Below are 20,947 nucleotides of genomic sequence, written 5' to 3'. Positions count from 1 at the left end.
TTTCTATCTATGTGAAGGTTCTCGTGTCGACTGCCAGATGCCGTGACTTGTTTTTGTTGGTTTAGTGATTTGAATGTAAATAACAGTTTGGTGCTCAAGTGTGTTTCATTTATTTCATAGTTTTGATATAATCTGTTCAAAACATTGCTCTTACTGATCAGAGATTTCTTCAGAGACAAAAATAGGAAAAACGATATTTATTACTAAAATTGTTTCTATAACTACAAACCAACATTTCTGCATTGATTTTCTTCCTTTTCCATTTAACGAAAACAAATTTAATTTTAAAAACGAATTTCAGTATTTTGAAAGATGTTTTTATTATTTCCATATATACATATTATCGCACCTCCGGTGCAATAATGACGTAAATGCAATTTTCTTAAATGTTCAGGATATATCGCCCTAAAATAGGCCTACAGAATCGACTTCAAGAGTCCTAAAAATAGCTGACTATTCAGTGAGTTAGAGTTCATATTCTTACCTTTTATATCTTTTACCTGTTTCTTTTTTGAGCTTGTGAAGGGTTTGAACTATTGTGGAGCGCAAGGTACATTACGACTTTGTTGCTCCAAAAAATTTTATAGTTTAAACTTTTGTGTCAAACAAAAAAGTGGCCTCTTTTGGGAACTAGCAAAGATACAATCACGTCAATTTTACCACGGATAAAACTTGACATTTGGGACATTATGGCGTTCTTAACTCAATTTCAGAAAAAATTGCGATTGCGTCGATATTGCACCGGAGGTGCGATATGTATATGTATGTATTTTTTATATTTAGTATTTATTTGTCGGGCCATATGACATTAAAATGTTTAAGGTATTTTTTAGAAGTGTGTTTACAAGATTCAAAGCTAAATCTGTTCAAAACAACCTTTTTGTTTATTTTTGCTTCATCTTAAACAAAGAAAAAATAAGTTAGACCACTATTGTATATGTTAAGATATGTCCTAAAAGAGATGATAGCTTGTTTTAAGCTCCTTTAGCATGAAAAAAAAAATAAATGGTTTCCGATGATTGTGTTGCGGATAAAAGTTATACTAAATTTTTCACGTTTTTACAATGGCAAAAATTTCAAACGTTACATTATTTGATTCTCGTTGAATTCTGTAGTGGGTGGGTAATTTTCTAAAATATATAAAAGTAAACGGCAGTGTGAAAACAAATATGGGCCGCAATGTGCTTGTACGTGGCTAAGCTTATTTTGCAAATCTCTGCAACTATGGCCGTCTGACAATGTACAATCTATAGAAATTGTTTTATACAAGCGCATTAAATATTTGTTATTTATTTTAATAAAATTAATTTAAAACTTTTAACATTTAATTTTTCTCATTTTTTTGAGTTCAAAGTCAAAGTTTCGAACTGCTTACTAATTGAATCATTTTACTAAAGGTAAATTGAGATGTTTTACGTTTAGAACAAAACTCTACCTAGCAACATGATAGTGTACTACATCCTGATTTTACGCAAAATAAATAATAAAATATTTTTATTTTGAGTGAGTGAGTTCTAAACACGATATGTGTATTCAAAATCTTTACTTTACATCCAAAACAAAAACTTCAAAAATTATTTTTTTTCTTAATTGCAAAACATTCACAAAAATTAACTATAGTACTTCAGGGAGCCAGGACGTAGTTATTATAACGATTTGCTTAGTAAAAATAACCAATTTTTAAATAAGTTCAATTTTTAATTTTTGCAGATCACTTTCTTGGTGTTGGGAATAACCATGTTTACGGTACCTGTTATCATTTGAGTATATTAACTTCCCATAGGATATAGTAATCGATCCGCTTTGTTTCAAGGTCCCTAGAGTCGAAATAATTTTTTTAGAAATATGTCTGTACGTGCATGTGTACGTACTTTCGCGACATTTATTTCGTCGTCCATAGCTCAAGAACCAGAAGAGATATAGTCTTCAAATTATACAGATAATAATGCAGAAAGATGCAGAAAGGGCATGAAGAAAATTGCGTTTGTGGTTTTTATTGCCATAGCAGTTTTAAAAAATGTGAACATTTTGTTTAACGCTAAATATCTTACGAACTAATGACACAAGAGACTTGAATTAAATTTTATCCAAAGGTTTTTTTAATAAATTGAAAAAACTGAAAAAAACCTGTCACCTCCAAAACTTTACGAATAAAAAATGATTTAATTTCCAAACAATTTTGTACAACGAAAAATAACGTTTTTAACATCTGGTAAAATTTTAAGAAATATCAAATTAACAGTTTTTTATAAAAATAAAAAACAAAAAAAACCTTGCTCAAAGTTGATAAAAATTAAATTTGGACTCAAATATCTTTACAAACTTGAGATTATTGCTTCAAATATATTGTTTTCAACGTTCGGTAAAATTTTGAGAAAAATTTAATTGACTGTTTTTACAAAAAAATAAAACTTAAAAGAAAATTTAGCAAAAGTTTGTAAAATTTGATTTTCGACACAAATATATTTTCAAACATTTAAGATAATAGCTTCAAACTTATTTTAATTTATAAGAAATATTTTTTTCAACATTCAGAAAAAATTTGAGAAAAAGCGAATTGGCATTTTTTTTACAAAAAATAAAAGCCTAAAAAAAATATTAAGACTTGGTAAAAATTTGCTTTCGACTGAAATAGCTTTTCAAAAATTAAAAATATTGTCGTCAAACTTTGTTTTATTTCACAGAAAATATTGTTTTCGATATTCAGTAGTTTTTTTTTAATATAACAGTCCATTTTTTCATAACAAATAAAATCTACAACAAAAAGTACGCAAATCCGGTAACAATTGATGTTCGGTTCTTCATATCTCTCAAATTAATTTCATTCATCCAATTCGAAAAAATTTAAGAAATGCTACTTGAATTGGTAAACACTTGTTTTCGACTAAAATATTATGTAACAAAACTAGATTTTCAAACTAAACTATTTCTTTATATGAAAAATATTGTTGGTTTTCAATTCAGCTGACAACTTTTGTAACAAAATACAAAAGCTACAAACTTTTAAGCAAGGCAAATCGACGGACGGAATGGAAAGTTATCAGTGTGGGTCGCATCCTAGCCTATTTCTTTATATGAAAAATATTGTTGGTTTTCAATTCAACTGACAACTTTTGTAACAAAATACAAAAGCTACAAACTTTTAAGCAAGGCAAATCGACGGACGGAATGGAAAGTTATCAGTGTGGGTCGCATCCTAGCCTCTTTTTTTCTTAAGTGTTTTATTTCTTGTGCGCTTTTTTTTTAGCAGGATAAGAAGATGTAACCTTAAAATAAGTTCATCTTTACGAATTATTCCCAGAAAATAAGCATTAGCATTTTAAATTGTTCCTCTGCCATATATAGCATTTTTTGATACCTACTTTTATTTGTAAGGACTCAAGAGCATGCGAAATGAAGTAACGAACCATTTTGATATTTTAATCACATTAATTAGTCAATGCTAATAAGCAGATAGATAAAACTACCTAACACATGTTCCGAAGGGAGAAGTGAGAAAAAACCTAACTGGTGGTAAATTTGAATGAATTCGAGCATTAAAAAAGTATAGCAAACGAAAGTATAGATACATAGGTACTTCTTCTTGCACGTGCAATTCAATGTTTTGTTTAGCATTGATAGCTTCTTTCTCACAAAACAAAGCCTTATGCCTCTGCTAATCCTGATAAAATAGGAAAGTGTAGAAGGTAAGATGGCATAGACATGGTAGCAAATTGGAAAAGCCCTATTGAATACTAATGATCTTAATGAATATTTATGTAACAAGATTTTGAATTAACGTCCGGGAGTACAGTAATTTTGCATGCAATTAAGTTAGCATGCAAATTTTCTGTGTTTTAAATCAGACGAAAGTTAAAGGACACACTCACTGCTGAAATCGGGATGGAATGTGGAGCTAGCGCTAGCCCACTTCTAATCCTTGACTTTATGGAGTATAATATGAAAAATTACGTCCAATCTTAGCTTTATTTACTATTAACATAAAATGCCTTTCCACTCATATACTCAAGTGAGATGGAGAGTTATTTTCTCGTGCTACCTACCATCGTTTATTTAAAGGAGTTTGTTATTCTGAAGATTAAAGCCAAGGAGTTGTACATCAAAGAGGACTCGCCTCGCTTCTTCTAAGAAGCTCGTTTTGTGTGTGAAACATGTATCTTGCATGTTGAGCACATACTTCTAACAAGCGTTGTTAGGAATTGTACATTCTGCAACCAGCACGTACTGATTTATTCATCACGTTGACATTTGCTTATATTTTTGCTTAGCTTAGGAAAGTTTTAACTTTATGGAAAATATTATTATTTTTCGTATCCCTTAAACGTTATTCTAAAACTGTGTTAAGAAGGAAGAAAATTTGTAATATTGTAATAGTTGTGTGAGAACAAAAAACGTTTGCCTTTTGTAGATATATGTATAAATTACAAATATGTACATATGTATGCACACCTACAGCTTAGCCCAAAATAATAGAGCCATTTTTACTTTTGATTTTGTTTTATTTATATTATTTAAAAATAAGATGTCATGTGAAAGCTTCATTATAATAGAGGTTATTATGTTGTTAAACTATTCAATTGAATATGCAATTTCAAAAAGGTCACATGTCGGATATTTTGTCAAATATGTTTTTTATACCAATGTCACGTAAATGCTTGTCTAAACCCATTAAGTTCGAAAACAGCGCATCTCTGGTATTAATTTTATTATAAACGAATTTAGATACAAAAAAATAAAATGTATGCATCAATTTGAAAAAAAAAAAAACATTTTACATGACAATATAGTGGATGTTATTTATAGAAATTTACAATTTAACTAGTCAGAATAGTATAAACACTTGATGAATAGGTTAAAAAAAGTCAAATTTTTTGTAGAATTTTAAAACTACAATGGATTTGGAAGTTATGTTCATTTTTCTTTAAATATTTCAAATATCATTAACACACGTCTTGAAGTAATTTAGGCAGTCCATAATAAAAACATATTTTTAAGTGAGATCTCGAAAATGCCGACGTTCTGTAAGAATGCGACCTAATGTCATTTAAATGGAAAACATCTACGGAGACCAGAAGATATCCGTTAAACATAACTTTTAAAGTGAAAACTAGGTACTTAAATTGCAAAAAATTACACATGTTCAAACGTGGAGGTGGCACCATAATCCTTAATGCCTATCTCTCTATAGGTGACCTAGATTCCAAAATCTTGACAGCCAAATTAATTTGCTAAGAATCACGAATTAAAAAGTGTTTACAGAATAATCTCCATTTAAATTAAAATGTTAAATTTTTTGATTCATCGCCTTACACAAATTCTGAACACATAATATTATTCACATTATTTTGGCCATAACTGTAAATAAATAACCTAAAGGAAAGAATATGACCTACATACAGGTTTTGAACATTTGTACAATTTTATATTTACTTACTGATTAATAAAAAATGTATTTAACTCTGTTTACTAAAATATTTGTGAGGAAGTGTTAACAATTCACACCTTCACAACTTATGTTCATCAAAAACGAATACACAACCTCAATTAAAAAATAAGATCTTATTTTCAGATGGGTGCTAGATATACAACATCAGCATGGTATAATATACTGTGTATACGTAAACAATATTTGATGATGAAGTTATAATAAAACACAAACAATCCTATGGCTTTCGAGTAGGTATGCTGAAGGTCAACATGAAACGAACCTGCTCCTACGTAAATATGAGGAATGCTGATTCCTTTTTCAAACTTCCATCAACCAACCGACGGATAATTGTTACCCTTTGCTCTGAGCCTTTGCACAAAAAAAATCATTCCGCCAACGATTCGTTTACCCAAACATACTGTTTATTTTATTTAAAAAAAAAAACACCATAATAATTAAGTGAAAATATCTTTTCCTCTTTAAAACTTTTTCCATTTGGACTTCCAAACACATTTTGCAATCACAAACCCATCAAATAAACCCAAGTTTTCAGGTTTCATGGATATGCTACCAAAAGTATATATTTTTTCATCCTACTAAAATCAGCATATAAACATTTAAAAGACTCAACTCTCAAGGAAGTTGAATTTTCAACCCTCTATCGAATTCCCATTTTATTAAACAAATTGTAAACCGCCATAGCCATAAGACCTTCAACCTTTCCTTTCTAAAGGAATCCCACATTGCCACAGGATTTCTTTTGTTGGCCTTTCCGAATTCCTTGCTGCCTTTTTTTTCTGCCAAATAAACAAAAAATAAAAAGAAAATCAACGTAAAAAAACTTTATAAATATTTCTTATATGTCTTTAAAAAGTCGATAAGGAAAATTGCAACCATATTGCTCTACTTTCATGTATCTTTATACCTACCCATAACTACAGAATAAGGAAAAGACTCAGTATGATTTAGATGAGAACTTTCCTTTTCGTTTTGTCAATCGAAAAATGTGGGAGTCAGAAAGGGAAATATATTTTTACCTTTACCTTAATGTTAAGACCTTTTTTTTCTGTATAGTTTGGCTTCAGGAGAATACTTCACAAAACTTCGACGAGAAACATCCAAAGGGAAATAAAATCAAGGACTTTGGTTTTGCGTCTTCAAGATTTGCAATCACAAATGTGCCAAGGACATTTGAATTACAAAAAAAAAATGATGGCTTAGAGGTGAAAGGGAAGGAAAGTTGTCAGTCGTGAGATAACAAACGTGTCATGATATTAGCCTTCAAGTAAGGAAATTGATTCGCCTTGGAGACAAGAAGGATACGAACAAGAACACCACCGAGGACAGACGTTGCGAGCCTCCCTCAAACTCATCAAAATAGTACGTGTGCGCGGTAAGCTAACATCACACAATGCACGTATTCATCAGATGCTTTTTGCAATTGAATTAATTTTAGAAGGAATGAAAAAGCCAACAAAAGGTATTCACTCCTCTTCGCTCTTCAAGCACAGAATTGCTTGGAAAAAATATCCCTGAAATGTCAATAAAAAGAAAAACTGAAAATTTAAAGGAATCTTTATGAGTGAAACGTGTGAGGCTGAGGAGGAAGAATTTTTTGACTTCAAATACAATCTATAGACCTTATCCGAAGGATGGGTAGGAGAAGATTTATGTGTACAGTGTACTTCTTCGGATGTGGAATTTCTCATAAAATTCGTGAGGAAATGGTATGGCTAGAGCGCTTAAGTTAGGGTTGATGTATACATATGAAACTTCATATGCACCACGTCCTTAGGGTTTGGGGAACAAGTATCGGGTAAGCTATTTAGAACGTTTAAATATTCTTCTTGTGATCGATGATGGTTTGTGGTTGAGTTTTTTGAAAACGTTATACCTATCCAATTTTTTAGGCATATTAAATACCTTTTAAGAATGTCAATTTAAAAAATTCTACTTTATGTATACAAATGAGCATATATCAAAAACAATACTAGAATCCGTAACACTGTCTGTGAGTATCGTTTTCAGTATTCTGTACTCGTACATTATGTGGAATAAATTATTATTCGATGAATCGTTTCTCTAAAATTTAGATGGACTAAGTCCTCTTGAAGACGATATTTGTGGGTAGTTTATCTTATTTTCATTAAAAAAAGCCTTAACTCAATCGATTTCTGAATCTATTTAAAATAAGTTGATCGAAAGACTTTCGGGAAAACACAAATACAAATGATTTCATAAAAGCTCTTGGAGTTATTATTACCAATAATAAAATTAAAAGCCTTCAACGTTCTTCGATGCATAGTAAATTCAAAACTTCTGATACGAAAGTTCTGAATATATCAGGTCCTTGAACATTGACAATGAACACTTATCAATAAGAACTCTATAAGACAAAATATATATGAAATGTAGTTAGTAACAGTCCACCTCCTTTTTTTTTAGAACATAATGAGTCAAAAACCATCTTGTTTCAGTGAAAATCTTGTAAAATAAAGTTAGTAATAACCATTAAACCAAAATCTGAAAAAATATTTTTTACAAGCATAAAAATCCAATCATCATATAAAACATTTATAGCGCAATTTGCTCCCATTTAATCACCTCATGCATAAATGGTAGCCAAGGAGTATAAATTCCGGTTATTTTGTAATTTCTGTCACTTTTATGATTCACGGTAATGTATAATGAAGACATTTCAAAAAGAAATTAGTATATCTGGCACACATTTAAGGTTTTACGACAATTTGATGGCTATAGCATCATAGACCGTGTTTTGATGGCGTTTTTCATATATTATAAAGTTCGATTTGTTAACATTTAAAAAATTTCCAATATCCTTCTTACTATATTTATAAGTTTGTTAATGCTTATGTGCTTAAAATTTTATCTCAAAAACAAATATTAAAGAATTTTGTAACAGAAATTGCAACTTAAATTCTAATTTCATAAAAATGCAAGAACAAATTAAGTAACTTTCTGGATGAAGTCGATAAAAGCACACCAGGACAAGAGCTTAGATGCACTGAAAAGATTTATGAATCTTGGCTTCAGAGGCCAAGCGATTGACTTAGTTTTTAATCTATACAACTTGACAAAACGTATAATTTATGATATTTTCTTCTCGTGTAAAAAGGAATAATCAGTGTGAAGAACCTTTTATAGAAAAGAGAATTCTATTTAATCCCTGTTCCATTTACCACTTTTCCTAAGGGAAATATGAGAATTAATATGAATTTCTGCCACACTTCTTCATCTATGTTATCTTTCTACCAGGGATAGGTACCTACATATATCTATAGTATACAAAAAATCAACCCCATTGGTTGTGAATTTGGTTAAACATAAACTTCAGCATCTCTATCAGCTTCAGCAAAATGTGCAGTAAAAAGCAACAAGAAACAGAAATGATAGCCCAACAAATCAATAAAAATCCCCCTTGTCTTAGCCCAGTGATTTATTAGCGCACTCCAACATCACAGACCCCATTTTCCAAGGCTGCTTAAAAAAAAGCAAACAAACTCAAATGAAAACAGCACATTTAAGCCAAGCCAACTTAAACGCAAAATAATACACACACATGGAGCAGCTTCCCGTTCCCATTTCTAAACGAATTCTCCTATCACAGCAGAAGCAGAAACGGAGCAGTAGCAGCAGAAGAGAAGGACTTCTTCTGGATCATTCAACCCGTATTCATCGTCATCGTCGGTCGTTGGAGTAAAGCAGTTAGTCGTTGAATCTACCCTGTCAGACGTTGTGTTTTCACCTTCTAACCGGTTGTTGGCATCTATGCTCCTTTGGCCGAGTTTGGTGGTAGGTGGTGATTTGCCAATGGCAGTATAGCGTTAGAGACATTAGATAAATCCTTTTAAGCTTGTGTCTGCACTTCTCGAACGTGTTTGTTTAACAATATATTTTTGTAGGGAACCTATGGTTCTGCTGAGAAATGTGGCAATCTGTCCAAATTCATACTTTCATCCCCTTATATAAAATAAACAAGCACACGACAACAAATAGGGGTGTTCGAAATGTACTGGTATTTGGTAGCATATAGTATAACCCCGATTAATGCTTTGTGTTTTAAGTTAAATTTGTTTTTGCATTGAAGATTGGTTGGGATGTTTTATGAGAAGCAATATTGGAGTTAATATGTCGATGGAATCAGTAAAGGAGGAGCGATGCTTTTGAAGAGAACAATAATTTAGCATCGACAGTCACGTTCTTTAGTAATTTGTTGCTGAAAGGCTGATGAGTTTCAGAACGAATGCAAGTAAATAAATCGAGAATTAAAAAAAAAGAAACAATAAATAACGCAGAGTTTTAGTTAGAATTAGAAACATATTTAATTGACATCGTTTTCTAAAGTCAAAAGGGGGGGTGTTTTATTTATATCAATGAAGTAGGTAGAAACAGGTATACCTATATTATTTCCAATTTTGAAATTAATCACCTTGGGAAACATATCTTGCAGCGATCTTGACTCTTCAGGAAATGACACTAATCCCTGATTTACGATTATTTATTTAAAGTGAGCTGGATAGAGGTGGCCGTCTCAAATATTTTGAAAGTATCCGCCTTCTCAATCATTATAGCGTGTGCCAGGAGGAATTTTTGGCGATAAAAGAAAACGTGATATCAACATCTGATATCCGTATTTTCTCAGATAGTCAGGCCGCTATCAAATCTCTGGACTCTGTCTCTACAAACTCTATAACAGTCCATAACTGTCGATCATCTCTTATGGAGATGGGACAACAGTTTCATATTCACCTTTGCTGGGTGCCGGGCATTAGAGACATTCCGGGTAACTGTAAGGCTGATGAAATCGCCAAGAACAGTACAGTGCAGCCAACCCTACCACGTTTGGCAAATGCTGGCATACCAATCGCTACTTGTAAACCGTTCCTAATGCAAGACGCTATGAAGAAGGCAAACACCAGGTGGAACAACATCACCACGTGGCAGGCCACAAAATACATCTGGCCAACAATAAATTTAAAGCGATCAAGATGCTTGCTATCTCTAAGCAGAACGCATATAAGCTCGATAATAGGTGTCAGAACCGAACATTGTCCGCAAATCACGCCACGCGGCTAGGCTAGGTATTCTCAAATGACTTTTGCAGAAGCTGCTCTAGCTCAAAAACGAAAGAATTACTAAATCTAGATCTAAATCATATCAGCATAATCAGCCACTCACGTTTCGTAAGGAACCCAAAGTGGTTCCATTGAGCTTAGGAGGAAGCCTTAAGATCCATGTGGTATCAAAATGGGCCATTAACTTGCCTAAGTGTGTCCGTTTCCATCATGGACAGCCACTCTAACCTAACCTAACCTAAAGCTACATATTTCGATTCGATAGTAATTACTTAACTTAGCCTCTCATAAGTTTAAAATATAAGCTTAAATATCGCTTGACTATAAAGCCATCGTATTGTAATGACTCTTTGCAATGCGTTATCAGTGATTAAACGATTATTATTATTATATTGTCAAAACCTTTTTGTATAGGTGCACCTAAATCACGTTTCTTTATTTAAAATACATTTGTATCTATAAAATATATTTGTTGTGTATATATTCATAAACGTGAACATTGTACATCTTTCATTATTGCATTTTTATTAAATATAAATTTTGTTTAATATCAAACAATTTAATTCATAAAAAATAACTACCCACATAATGTTCATTTGATTAAATGAAAGCTTATATACATAAGTTAATCACAATCGACTTTAAATAAATTATGTGAGCCATATACGAAACCACAGTTTTACACTCAATCCTTAAAATTGAATGACTAAACCTACCTCAATATAACACATAAATATGTACATATGAACCTATAAACTCTATTTACAAAATGTTTGCCAATTTGTTTTTTTCCATAAATTGGAAGTGGCCTGGAAATTATATTCCGCCATTTTTATTGGAACTTAATATAAAGGGATTTCAAAAAGTATATTCTTTTCAATGGAAAGCTCTACTAACTAGAGAGAGAAAATTATTTTTCCACGAACCTGCGTATTAATGTCACGGCTTTTTAAACAAATCAATCCAAAAAAAGGTACGCTCACATCTAGCATTGAGGTGAATAACATTCTCATGGATTTATGTTTAAATTTAAATTAAGATATTCTTAAAAATGTGTATCGAAGAAATTTTAATTACTACGTTTAAAAATACCATACGAATCCTCTGTAATACGAACAAAAACTTTTTTTTTAAAGCATGCAGTGTTACAATTAAGATTCAATGCAATGCAGTTCAATTTTTTTATTTAATCGGACTCCTTATCATTAAAAATGGTTTTTGAAATCGTATTTTAACTTCCATTAACGTGATAGAAACTAAAAACCTTTAGACAAAAATATTAGGTTTTCAATAATAAATTGCTTCTATAAAAATATTTAATACAATTTCAAAATGTTTAAACATCAAACATTTTTAAAAGTATGAATAAAATACTTTTGATAAATATGGGTTTCTTATGGCGCCTTCCATAAAAGAGCTTATTCTTCAAAATCTCTAGGTTAGGTTTTGCAAGAGAGGTAACATTTTTTGCCATTTGGTGAAGAGTAATCATTTTTTTTTATAGATTTACAAATACCACCGGGAACTTTTACTACTATACAATCCAACGCATGGCATTTTATTATTTGCAAAGCTCAACAATCCTGCTCTCTTAAACATGACATTTAACATTTCCTTTCACAACAGCGACTTTCAGCTATTTCTATCCCGCTTTAATCCACTGGATGGACATAATAGAAGTATTTGGATACACCGCATTTTCCAAAGGTTTTCCCTGCAAGAGAAAGTGCTTTTGGGATCTCTCCTCAAAGAAAAGTCTTTCACACCAGAAACATGTAAAGTTGTATCGTGAACGGATGTTTAAATTGTTTCGGACTTTTTCGTGCGGTTAAAAACAGGACACATATTTTCCTTTGACAAAAACTAAAAAGAAACTACCTTGTGCCATTTTAAGTTTCATTTATATTAAATAATTCTTAAGTTGGATAACAAAAGTGACAAAATTACAAACAAAACATCTTGGTTTTGAAGCAGAAAATTAGAAAAATTATTCAAAAGCAAATAAAGCAATAAATCTGGGTCATTTTAAGGATGTTGGTTATATTTAAATACAAATACCACTTAAGAGGAAACTATGCCAATGAGAAACCTATTTCAGATTTTAATTTATAAATTTAAAAAAAATACGAATAGATATTAAAATAATCTTCCAGTGCTTGTGTTGAGTTATTAAAATTATTTGTTTCCTACCAAACATTTCAAACAAACAAACGAAAATGAGAAAAAAATAGTACGTATACGCCCCACCATTCGCAAATAATAAAATATTTTCACAAATAAAAAATGTTTTTTTTTCTGAATTCATTAAACACAACAAAAATTACCAAATAGCAAAAAAAGGCGCGCATTTGTTTTTTAAACAATACTTCCTGTAGCTAAGGAAAATACTAGTTTTGTTTGTATTTTATCATTTGGAATTGATTTTCCTCCTGCGTGCGTTTTGGTTTAGAATTTTGAACGAATCCTTTTTTTACGGAAAAAAATACAACTCTTGGTATTGCGTGTGAGTTGAGTTAATTCTTATCCAACAACCGACAGAGTTGGGTTGACATGTGATTGTGTTTGTTTGGATTTCTGTGTGTGTGTATATTTTCCTTTTTGTAAACGTTTCAAATAAATTAAAATCCCTTAAAGTGTTCCTGTTTTGCAAAATTGATCGCATAGTATTTTTGAGTCTTTTTTACCTTTTGTTTAACTTCGAACATGTAAACATTAAAACAAATTCCATTATTGAAAACTTCCTTGAGTCGCGAGTCATGGCGAAGGTAGCTAAGGTTTGACTTTTAGCTGAGACACCCCCTTGTTAGACGTATTCCACTTGTTACCCTTGAAACGAAAAAGACTTTTTGTGTGTATAAGTGAATTTCAATTGAATTGAGTTATGTGATGCAATCGTGTTTTTTTTTTGTAAAAAAGTTGATAGATATATAAAATGCAGGTATAGAATAGAAGAATTGAGTGTTTATTTTTCTTTTAAACTTCTAACCAAGTCCTGGGGTTGATTCCTCATTCGAAAGAAAAAGTTCAATTATATAAAACAACCAAGGCTATTCGTGTGTACCTATGTATATACTCGTATACCTATGTGTATTCTATATATTTGCATTGAAAAACTGAAGTCATTTTCATGTTGCTCATGGTCTCGAGAAGTATCTTTGACTTTTAATTAAAGAAAATACCAACTTTAAAGTATTGTATACTATATGCGCGCGCTCATATAGGATAAATAAGTTTAAAGATTTTTTGGAAATAATATTCATGAAGTTTCACGGCGCGCGATGCAAGACGTATAATTTAATTGAATGGTAAGTGTCTATAATTCAATGAATACAAATAATACAACACAGTATAATTTAAAAATGTATTATTTTTGATATCTATGCATGTGTATGTGTAGATAGTTACTAATTGCTGGGTTACGATAAAATTTCATAATCCTAATATTATTCTTTGAACACTTTTTAACCTACCAAAAACAAAATAGAACCGGATAACGAAACGTTTTTTTTTAATTCTTTAACCTATAGAGAGTTATTTTAACATCAATTACAAAATTTGTATCTCTTTCAGTACAAATGATTTGAAAATAATTATAGACTCACTTCTTACTTAAGATTAAAATGAATGACAACACGTAACCAGCCTAATTTTTGGAAGAGTAAAGATCCAGAACAATTCTAATAGAGAATATCAAATAAGTTTCAAACTTTTGCCCTACAAAACAAAACGCTATACATTTAAATTTTGTTGTTTTTTCTTTGTATATAATATAAGTTCAAATATATTATATTTTTATAACCATAAGTATGCATAACAAATAAATAATAATAAACACTTGACATTTTTGACATGCAACTGTTTATGGTACGAAAAACTTTATTTTATGCTAATTTAAAAGCTTCTGTAGATGAAATCAAATGTATACAATCATTTATTTGTTAGATCAATATAAGTAAAACAAATTAATAATATGTGTACATTGAGTATATTTTTGGCAAGAGCCATATAAGCTCATACAATTAATCATATTTACATGAATAATTCTTTTCTATTTATAAATCATATTAGAACATTTTAGCTAGGATTAAGATTTGAATTGTATCCTTTATCACAAAGGTTTAGTAAGTACACATCAATTGTTAAGTGGTGTTGAACTTACAATGTGGAAGTTTAAAATTTACCAACTTCCTCCTAGTTTCTTCACATATCCAAAAACATATTAGAACATTTTAGTTATGGTTAAGATTTGAATTTTATCCTTTATCACAAGGGTTTAGTAAGTACACACCAATTTTTAAGTAGTGTTGAACTTACAATGTGGAAGTTTAAAATGTACCAACTTCCTCCTAGTTTCTCCACATGAGGATTGTTTTGCGTCTATAGATCTAAAAAAAAAAATTAGGATAATCTCTATTTTAGGTTTATGATTAGATCTCATGGTACTTGCTATGGAATAAGTCTAAGCAAAAAATAAATTATTTTAAACCCAAAGTTAAAAGAGATTGTAGTTATTTATTTTGTAGTTGAAATCAATGCAAATCCATGACTTTCGTTAGTATAACGAATCATGACGCAATTTTTAAAAAAACTTATACAAATGTGGTACAGAAGCGTATAGTTTTTGCCTCATCCTTCATTAGAACCTTCATGATTTGATTGAAATGCATAAATTAATTGAGTGAGAGTAAATTAAGCGTGGGAGAATTCGTACCGCATACGGGCGTGTAAGACCAACAACCTTTACAAACCAAAAATATGTCTAATTAATCATTTTCACACCAATTTTTAAGTAGTGTTGAACTTACAATGTGGAAGTTTAAAATGTACCAACTTCCTCCTAGTTTCTCCACATGAGGATTGTTTTGCGTCTATAGATCTAAAAAAAAAAATTAGGATAATCTCTATTTTAGGTTTATGATTAGATCTCATGGTACTTGCTATGGAATAAGTCTAAGCAAAAAATAAATTATTTTAAACCCAAAGTTAAAAGAGATTGTAGTTATTTATTTTGTAGTTGAAATCAATGCAAATCCATGACTTTCGTTAGTATAACGAATCATGACGCAATTTTTAAAAAAACTTATACAAATGTGGTACAGAAGCGTATAGTTTTTGCCTCATCCTTCATTAGAACCTTCATGATTTGATTGAAATGCATAAATTAATTGAGTGAGAGTAAATTAAGCGTGGGAGAATTCGTACCGCATACGGGCGTGTAAGACCAACAACCTTTACAAACCAAAAATATGTCTAATTAATCATTTTCGTGCTTCATCAAGGCCAAAAACTGAATTACCAATTTTAGCAAATGCTATATGACTTAAGTTACTTTATATAATTGCCAGAATTTTTTACAGAGGAAGAGTGACTTGGTTTATCGCTTATCTCCGTACCATCGCTGATTGATACGCCTTCGTTCGAGTTACTAAGGAATGGAGCATTATTAACATATCTCAATATATTTACAAACTTACAAAAAATTCTTATATGAATATGAATAACTTGTGTACCATATTCTCTTTCGGTAGTAAAATAATCCGAAGAGTAGCGTTTATTTCACTATTCAACTTTAAATATAGATACTAATTTCATCCTAATTTGTGTTGATAGATTAACTGTCATTTATTCAATAAAAAATCATTTTCAAAAATAGGTTAAATACAATATTCTTTGGAATTGAGTCCCATTAAAACATTAAAAAATAATGCAATGCAGAATTTACACAGCAAACACCCCTTTTTTAATATGAAGCTTTTCACTTTATTACTTTATTTATGAAATTTGAATCCAGTTCATGCCCGTAACCTAAGTACGTACTCGTAGTTTAAATAAAATTTATTACGACTTCATATCCATGACGATAAATTAATTATCTTTATTTCAAAATGCACTCAGCATATCATTCTAGGTTATGTATCGCTTGATTTCCATTATTTATAATTACCATCAAGAAGGATCTTCAACATACTCAGATCAATCTGCTGTGGATAGAAAAAGCTTACTTACTTTAGGTGGTACATTTCATATTTATGAAGTCTATTTGCGAAGCACTAAAATTTCGAGTATCTCTATCACCACAGAAGAACCATAACCGGGACTAAATGCATACGCCAGAGAGAGTGCAATATGGTTTTCCCAGTCTTCGGTACTTCGGCAGTATCCTTATGCACCATTTATTGTGTTGCGTGTGTTGTGATGTGTATCGGATAAAATCATATATACATGGGTTTATATATACATACATTCTAAATGAGGAAGTGTTTCCAACCCTCCGGCAAGTTCCCGTTTAACAGCCATTTGTTTTTGGCGCAAGAAATTTTCAGCATAAATAGTGGTAGCTCTGACCCATTTGCATTTCGATAACACGGGAATTCGCTTCCGGCGCTTGTTTTTGTGTTCTTGGTTCTAGGGATCTAGGATTCTGTAGAGAGATCAAAAACAACAAAAAATAAAGTACAGAGAAAAACTTTCGACTAGCTCTATGCAGGAAACTTCAACTCTCAAAAGCTAAGAAAAAATAAGTTTATCGGGGTTAATTTCGAAGCAGTCACAAGAAAATATGTACGTTCTACTTTTTTCGTTAAATATTTGATGAAGTCTTTTTGTGTTGCCTTAAATTGAAAGCATTCTTTTTAAAGACGAAACAATATAGCGAGGCATGTGCTGTGTGTTGTATGTATTGCATTTTATTGGTTTTAATAGGCGAATAAATTCTCAACAAAGACCATATGGACAAATCGAAGAAATCTATTCTTTGACCTTTCATAAGACTGCTTGACGGAAACTTTATAGGCATCAAAATTTAATTAAATTCAAGACAATTTTTAAAAAAAATTCCAAGAATAACTTAAGATTTTATTGAAAACCATTCATCTTGAAATTTGTACTAAACAAATAAAATGGTTTTAAAGTCAAAAAAGAGGCTGGGATGCGACCCACACTTATAACTCCCCATCCCGTCTGCCAATTTGTCTTGCTTAAAAGGTTTGTAGGTTTTCGTGTTGAGTTATCAGTTGAATTATTCTTTAAAATTTTAAAATTACCAACAATATTTTTCATATTAAGAAATAGTTTAGTTTGTATCTCGAAAACTAAGTTCGAGGTGACAAATTTTTTTGTCAGTTTTTTTGACCATCCAAAAATATGGTTGTACATAATATATTATATAAAATTTAATTCAAGTCTCTAGAGTTTTTTGTTCATGAGATATTTAGGGTTAACCAAAATGTTTATTTTTAAACTGCTATAGTAAAAAAAAAACCACATACTCCATTTTCTTGAGAGCCCTTTCTGCATCTTTCTGCCTTATTATCTGTATAATTAAATTTATTTAAAGTCGATATCTTCTGGTTCCTGAGCTATGAACGACGAAAAAAACGTCGCGAACGTACAGACGTACGGACGTACAGACGTACGGACGTACAGACGTACGGACGACTCTAGGGATCTTGAAACGTCGAGAAATGTCAAAATTTTCAATTTGACAAATCGGACCCATTCAAAAAATACAATATCACTGCAAAATCTTAAAATGTTGTGTGATAATTTCCATTCGAATTACCATCACATATGCATAGCTTCATTTAATTATTCATCCTTACCTACATTTGAATGAGATTGTTCCAAGTAAAAGTGAATTTTTAAATCAATATTTAAAATAGTAAGTGCCAACAAAAAATAATTCTAATTATTTAATTCGAAATTTATTTAATTAAGTTGGCACAATATTTCCACAAAGATTAAGATAGCGAATACGAAATGAATGCATTAAAAGGATATGACTGCCAAGCTGCAGCTATATGCAACAATTGAATTTTTTGAGTACAATCTTTTTTTTGGTGAAAATGTGGCATAATTATGACTCGATTAAATTTTGAAGGGATGTTGGTCAGCTGCCAAGTTAAGAATCCGAATAAATTATGCAAAAAGGAGAAAAATAGGGTTTTAATCGACTTACACTTCTAAATCAGTATGATATCGTGATAAAAAAAAACAAGTAAAACAAAAAATACCTTAAAAACTGAGTTTTTTTTAACCTTTTTTCGGCTTTTCAGCTTTATTACAGGTGTTTAGTTTTTTAAGTTTTTATATAAGGTGTTAATTCTTGATAAGCCAAGGTGTTTAAATTGGTTGCTATCAAGTTGGTCGTGATCTGCTTAAATAAAAATGCATATTAACATCTGTAGGTATAGCATATAGACTTGTATTATTCTTATTTGAATTACATTTGAGTTACAGTTTACATATACAGATTTAAAATAAAATAAATATATTATATTTTTCGATAAATCAGTTTTTATATTATTAAAATTAAAAATTGTATGGTGATATAAATATTTGTACAAAAAACCTTCAATAACTTCGTAAGATTTTCTTTAATATTCACTCGAAAACTATTGGATAGACATTTTTAGTAAAAACCATATATTCGAATAAAATGTGTGTTGCTTTTTAATAACACCCATTATTTATATGTAAGATCGGAGTTAACATGGAAATGTAATCAGATAAAAACACCTTGAGCAATAATTATTATATAGCTCAATTCAAAAGGTGTACTCAAAAAAAAGCTTTTTTCTTTGAAAACGAGTACTGATGTAAGTATCAACCGGCCCTAATTACTTTGCTTATGTTTCGAATCAAAAAGATTACCACTAAGCTTAATTCAGAACAGAAGAATATACCTAAAATTGGTCGTTTTTGTATGTGCCTTTTCAAACCCACACTTTCCTTAATCGCCTTTCATAAAAAGAATGTCAAATTTCTTGATTAGATTTTCTGAAAATAGTGACGCCTTTATTTCCGCTAAAACAAAAAGGATTGAGTTGTAGATGGCGGGATAAATTCAGGAATTGATGTTGTTATCCGCATTTATTGGCAACAAATACAATTTATTTTCTTTATTTTTTTGTTGGCTATTCTTTCACTGTATTATTAAGAAAATAAACGTAGTATATTCGTGTTCATAATGTCGATACTCGTATCTTCATCTAAAGTGTTTATTATATTCTAGCAAAAAAATAGCAAAGGCAGTAAATTTAGTCCGTGTTTGCTGCTTATCGAAACATCACAAAGGAAAGAAGTCATTTGCAGGACTTTTCCTCAGCCCGTCATTTGTTCAGCTTCCCACAACAAGTTTTTTTACAACCTTGCTATTATTTTTGATGGTTTGTGTGTCCAATACATATATAGCATAGATTGAGGAAAAGGACGTCTTTCTGGGGGAACAGTAAAGTATTCCTTTGACCATCGCTGTCGGTTATGGTCAACTACGTCGTCGTCGTAGTTGTCGAAGTCCAAGTCGAAGTCGTCCTTCCAACGTTTCATGTTATTATTGATTTTACGAATTATGCGAGACGCCATGAAATTCTTAATTAATTCGTCTGTTGAGAGCTATAAGAAAGAATTGGGCCAGTCGTGTTTTATTTGAATGATTTTGTACGTAATGTACCTTCGTACATATATTTCTAAATATACGAGTATAGTAATTCCTTCTGGGATATTTGTAATTAACATCTCTTTCTAGGACCTTTTATTGTTTGAACCTTTTCTAGTTCAAAGCATGGATAAACATTTGGTATCGGGGAGATGCGTGATTTAGTATGTAGTCAGTAAAACATGAAAAAGTAAGCACAATTATTATCCTACGGTGTTTTTGCGTAGTTTTACTAAATTACTTATTATAATTCGTTATTAGGCTTTTTCCTGTTTATGCATAAAAATGAAATTTGCAAAATATAAGTCAGAATTATTCATGGAGTCCGAAATATTTATTTATAATATCGTTAGGCATTAGTAAAAGCTCTCACAGAAAGAATTTCGCATTTCGATCTTAGGAAAGGAAAGCTAAACAAATTGTGAAGTCTTGATATGAAAATAAAGCCTAATATCTTGAAAACAAATTATAAAAACTTAATAATAATAACTCCATAATAATGATCATGGTATGAAGAAATTCATTAACCTGGCTCTAGGATTATAGACAAATTAAAAAAAAATTGTAATAATAGCTGCTATTTTAAGTTCTAAATGAAAAATTCCATACTTATCTTATCGAATTGTAATAAACTCTTAAAAAATTATTATAATATTATGTGTTTTTTAGATTCGTAAGTGAAAGAAATGGTAACCTTATTTAAAAACGATATATTTGTATTTAAATTAGTTTGAATCTGTCGTTCGTTGAGGTAGGAATAACTTGTGAAAGCATAGGCTAAGTTATAAATAAATATAAATAAAATAAATTGGGTGGCGCAACAGTCCGTTTGAAAACAAGGGCCTAGTGACTGACAACTCTCAACCATATAATAAAAATAAAAACTCAAACATAACCATTTCTAAAATTCTTCAATAGAAGATTTGATTATGTGTCATATATCTTACTTTTTTCAAAAATCTTTTCGTTTTAATTAATTTAATATTA

The 20,947-nt window shown here is 30.6% G+C and overlaps 1 protein-coding gene across 2 annotated transcripts in view; it reads left to right on the top strand.

Annotated features, from left to right (window-relative positions):
- Window positions 1–12,296: 12,296 nt before the first annotated feature.
- The window catches only part of LOC129951587 (heparan sulfate glucosamine 3-O-sulfotransferase 5), a 46,352-nt gene continuing 37,701 nt past the window's right edge, over window positions 12,297–20,947 (top strand). For both annotated transcript variants that reach the window (XM_056063825.1, XM_056063823.1), the window contains exon 1: window positions 12,297–13,829. The gene's annotated coding sequence lies outside the window, so the exon portion shown is untranslated. The remainder of the gene's footprint in view (window positions 13,830–20,947) is intronic.

The sequence above is a fragment of the Eupeodes corollae genome, chromosome 3 (assembly GCF_945859685.1).
Source record: "Eupeodes corollae chromosome 3, idEupCoro1.1, whole genome shotgun sequence".
Taxonomy (NCBI): Eukaryota; Metazoa; Arthropoda; class Insecta; order Diptera; family Syrphidae; genus Eupeodes; species Eupeodes corollae.
The sequence above is the reverse complement of the archived record's forward strand: the minus strand, read 5'-3'. Positions and strand labels throughout refer to the sequence as shown.